Here is a 5,071-nt window from a genome sequence, read left to right as displayed (position 1 = left end):
GCAGTGGGTGGGATCAGATTGTTTCCATGTATCCACAATGAATGTCTCACCCTTTATTTTGGAAGTATAAAACTGAAAGAGTGCGATGGCCATCTGGGTAGTGGCAATCTGAAGATTAGACTCACTGACACCCTGGTTGGGATACCTTGTCGGTTGAGTTTGTGTAGGTGTCTGTGACGCAATTGGTTAGCATATTTGCCTGTTAACTGAAAGGTTAGTGATTCAAAACTGCCCAGGGGGTGAAGGTTTTTACTGTTTTCCCACACAGTTCTGCATTGTCATTGGGTACTTCGGCTGCAAGATATCATCCCCAAAACGGTGGCAGGTCTTTTGCTGTCCAGTCAGCTCCCACAAAAACAGCTTCTTTTTAAAATTACGTTTCCTGTCAAATACAATGAGAAAAGACTTGGACCCACTCTGTAACCCACTAGAAATCCATGAAATTGTTGGAAACAAGCGAATCCATCAATAACTCAGTCTTCCTCAGCTCCACAGTGAGTGAGATAGGGAAAAGCAGAAAAGCAGCAATATTCCGGCCCCGCACTCTCCAATCACCCGCTGCCAGCAGAAAACAGCGACTGCAGCTTCAATCAGCGGGTTACTGCCCCTCCCTGGAACGCGAGATACTCCAACCCAGACCAAACCTCCCAATACACCGAGCACAGGCTCAGGAAAACTTAGCTAGATTATATCCCGGTCACTAAACCTCCGCGCAGCATTTACAGAATACCCGAGTGAGTGAGTCACAAATAAAAGTCACACAAACTTTCTAATTCTTTTCACTGTAAAATTCCTTCATTTTATTGAAAAGCTTAGTGTTGTGAATCTGAAAATGAGCACCATGGGATTTGTGTTACGACTGACTTCTTTACCATTGTTTGTCCGTCAGGTTTGCAATTCAGTTTGTGTTGGATAATGAAATGAACCTGATTTCAAAATGAGGACACAAAGCAGGTAAATGTTAAATGCAGGAGAAAATCCTGAGGAAAATGGATCACAGTATTTGGAAGGAGGTGCAGCTAAGAAGTGGAAGATGTGAATGATGTTATTGATGATTGAGGGGAATGCATTGCAACTTTGGGGCTTTTGTAGGCCGATTACGTTCCACAATTTAAAATTCCGACCGAACTGAGGTATCAGATGGAAAACAACAGGTTTATCCATGTATGTTGGGATACGCGATTGTTTTTCACGTGCCCGGCTAGCTCAGTCGGTAGAGCATGAGACTCTTAATCTCAGGGTCGTGGGTTCGAGCCCCACGTTGGGCGGTATAATACTTTTAAAATCTGATTAAGAGTCGTACGATTTGGAAACATTGGCTCTGTGTCTCTCTCCAACTGCTGAGTTTTTCCAACATTTTCTGTGTTGTTTCATATTTCCATCATTCGCAGTAATTTGCTTTTATCTTTTTACTTTTAAATCTTGCTGCTTAAAAAAAACCACCAACTAATCACTGCGGCTCCTGTGAAACTTACAAGGCAGACATTCACCACTGAAAACAACTGACACATCAAATTCAAAGCACTTTATTGTCGCATTTCTTCCTGCTTCTGTCCCTGCCTCGCCTCCAGCTCCCTCTGCCCGTCCAGCTCCCAGGTCAATGAGCTGCTCGATGCAGACACAGTCAGTTGGTGGGAATGGGTAAAACTCGTGGGGAAACAGACACCTGGATCTCATCTTCCTGATTCTCCCAGATACTGATTACAGGAATTTCCAAAGTCCCGATTATCCACAGTCACTCTATCCTCCCAGTTGTTCAGCTTTTGAATTGATTTTTACACAGGGTTTCAATGTGAAGAAAGCAGAGCTGTGATAAGCTTATATTGTTCAGCAGATGTACTGCAAGAAGGTTCAAAACAGGCTGATGATAACAGTGCTCTAAGGACCCGGTGAGCTCCAGTGAAGGATTGGCACCATTAATGTTTCGCTCATTTAGTCTCGTGACTAATCTCGTGCTGGAAATGGCAAGAAAACTCACTAAATTTGCTCCGTGTTTTGGTTTCAAAAGAGCCGAATACAAGGTAAGAAAGTGCATCTCGCTAGAGTGGGTTATAAAATGGCAGAATGACCCGTGCTGTTGGGAAACATAAAATTATAGAAAGTCACAGCACAGAAAGTGGCCATTCGGCCGGGCGTGCTGGTTTCAAAGAGCAGTAGTGATTGGTTGATCCATCAGGAGTGATATTTGTGTCAGTGCAAACTGTAGGCAGCAAAATTCGTACTGCTCCCAGCCATATTTTGCCTCACACAAATATTTCTCTGGTCAGTGCCTTGCAAACAGCCCTTCTCCTCTCCTCTTCCCTTCACTGCCACAAACGATTGAAATTGTTTTCCAGACCTGAGGCGAAACTTGAATCTTCACTTCTCTGATTATTGTGGAGTTTTTAAGCGTTTTAATCAATCAGTGATCAATACTCGTTTCACCAAATACAATAAATCGACATTCCCTGACCAAGAATCGAACCCAGGCCGTGGCGGTGACAGCACTGAATCCTAACCAGTAGACCACGTTGGAAGTTATGCTAGCATTTTTCGATTCGGCTTATCTACGCTGCTTTTACCTATTATTATTCAGTTCAGATCTCTCCGCACAAAACTGCTTGTTTAGGTTCAAGACTTCGTCAGCCTATGAAAACAACAGTTGCTGTGAGCTGGAACATGAAACCGACAGTGAGATGAAATCGTCCCACAAGCTGCACATGCGTAACTTTCAATTTCCAAAACCCTCCACCCTGTTCGCTGAGCAGTGATTGGCTGCCGTGTTCCCTGCATGAGAACAATGACTCTCCTTCAGAAAGTACTTCAATAAAAGCAAAATACTGGAAATCTGAAATAAAAACATTAAACGCAGGTATAACTCAGCAGGTCTGACAGCGTCTGTGGAAAGCAAAACCTGCTGAGTTTCTCAAGCATTTTCTGTTTTTATTTCAACAAGTGCTTAATGGGTTTGAAAGTGGTTTCAGACATCCGCTGGTCAGGAAAATCGCTGTATAAAGACAAATCTGTCTTTCCTTAACGATCTTTAAATCCCAATCCTGTGGTTACTGACCCCCGTCAGTGGAAACAGTCTCTCCCTATCTGCACCATCAAGCCGCCCGTCCCCACTGCCCCCACCCACCTCATTTTGAACAGCTCAATGAAATCTCCACTTAAACTTCTTTGCTCTAAAGAGAACAATCCCGGTCTCTACAATCTCTCCACAAAACTGAATTTCCTCATCTCTGGACATGATGTAAGGCAGAGGATTGAGACGAGATTTTGGAAAATATTGTCAGTTGGCAGGTGGGAAAATGGAGAAGGAACGAAAACAGAAAAGCCAGCCTCCATCTTTGTGAATCTTTAGAAACTCTTTGGGAACCGGACTCAGAGGAGAATGAAGGGTGAACTGTCCGATTGACCAGAGACAGTCAAGGCACCTTTCCCTTCTTTAAGACCCTGGAACATTGACTCTGATGTTATCAGTGAAATTAACTCATCTGTGACATTGAAAGGATTCCCGTTACTGTACTTCAGGAATTCAAACCTAATTTCGGCTTCGGGACAATGAGAATACTTGGTAAGAGTTAAGACATGCCAAGGCTCGAAGGGACATGGCACCGGTTGTAATAGTGCTGGTTCCCGGTGACAGGGATGTGTCTGCAGTGGATGGTATCAGACTGTTTCCATGTATCTACAATGAATGTCCCACTCTTTATTTTGGAAGAGTAAAAATGATAGAGATAATTGTCATTCGAGTAGCAGCAATCTGAAGCTTTAACTCATTGATACCCTTGGTAATGTCTTCATCTGTCTCTGTGGCGCAGTTGGTCAGCACTTTCGGCTGTTAACTGAAAGGTTAGTGTTTCGAGACCACTCAGAGGCGAAGCTTTCGCTGTTTTCTCCCCATCAGCATTGATTATCACACAGTTCCGGTCTGTCATTGGCTCCTTGCGCTGAAACGAAGACCCCCAAAATGTTGCCAGTTCCACTGTTATTAAGTGAGCTCCCAGGCAAGTGGCTTTTTTCGAATATTAATTTCAAATATGATGAGAAAACAATTAGACATACCATGTACTGATATCTAGCACGTTGGAAATTTATGAAGCTATTGGATTGAAACAAACCCATAAATGATTCTCTCTTCCTCAGCTCCACAGTGAGTGAGACAGGGAAAAGCAGAAAAGCAGCAATATTCCGGCCCCGCACTCTCCAATCACCCGCTGCCAGCAGAAAGCGGCAACTGCAGCTTCAGTCAGCGGGTTACCGCCCATCCCTGGAACACAAGATACTCCAACCCGGACCAAAACTCCCAATACACCAAGCACAGGCTCAGGAAAATGCAGGTAGATTATATCACGCTCACTAAACCTCCGAGCAGCATTTACAGAATACCCGAGTGAGTGAGTCACAAATAAAAGTCACACCAACTTTCTAAATATTTTCACTGTAAAATTCCTTCATTTTATTGAAAAGTTAACTGTTGTGAAGCTGAAAATGAGCATCATGGGATTTGTGTTACTGGGTGACTTGTTTCCAATTGTTTGTCCATTCAAAGGTTTGTAATTCAAATTGTGTTGGATATTGAAGCGATTCTGCTGTCAAAATCAGGTCACAAAGCAGCTAAACATTAAATCCAGAAACAAATCCTGAGGAAAATGGATCACAATGTTTGGAAGGAGGTGCAGCTGAGAAGCAGAAGCTGTGAATGGTGTTATTGATGAATGAGTGAAAAGCATTGGATCCTTGGTCAATCACCGTAGCTGAGTGGTTAAATGGATGGTTCTAAAATCCATTGGAGTCTCCGCAGGTAAATTCAAACCTTACTTATTATTATTGCTGATTTCAACCAGGTGTCCTCAGAACTCCCGGATCAATGGAAAAAAAACATACAAAAATTCTCCTGATTTTTGGACTCTAAGGGAATGAAGGGCGATCGGGATCGGATGGGAAATTGGTGTTGAGGCTGGAGATTCGCCATGATCTTATTAAGTGATGGAGGAGGCTTGTAGGGCCTTATGAAGTATCTCTGCTGCTTTGCTCCAGTTCTATTTGAGTAGCAACAAAAGCCAAGATAATGGGCACTAATAGCCTG

General features: G+C 43.3%; 1 non-coding gene across 1 annotated transcript; it reads left to right on the top strand.

The window, feature by feature from the left end:
* Nucleotides 1–1,195: 1,195 nt before the first annotated feature.
* On the top strand, nt 1,196–1,268 carry trnak-cuu. The gene has a single exon. It is a non-coding gene; the product is annotated as a tRNA-Lys (tRNA).
* Nucleotides 1,269–5,071: the final 3,803 nt, after the last annotated feature.

The sequence above is a fragment of the Carcharodon carcharias genome, chromosome 21 (assembly GCF_017639515.1).
Source record: "Carcharodon carcharias isolate sCarCar2 chromosome 21, sCarCar2.pri, whole genome shotgun sequence".
Taxonomy (NCBI): Eukaryota; Metazoa; Chordata; class Chondrichthyes; order Lamniformes; family Lamnidae; genus Carcharodon; species Carcharodon carcharias.
The sequence above is the reverse complement of the archived record's forward strand: the minus strand, read 5'-3'. Positions and strand labels throughout refer to the sequence as shown.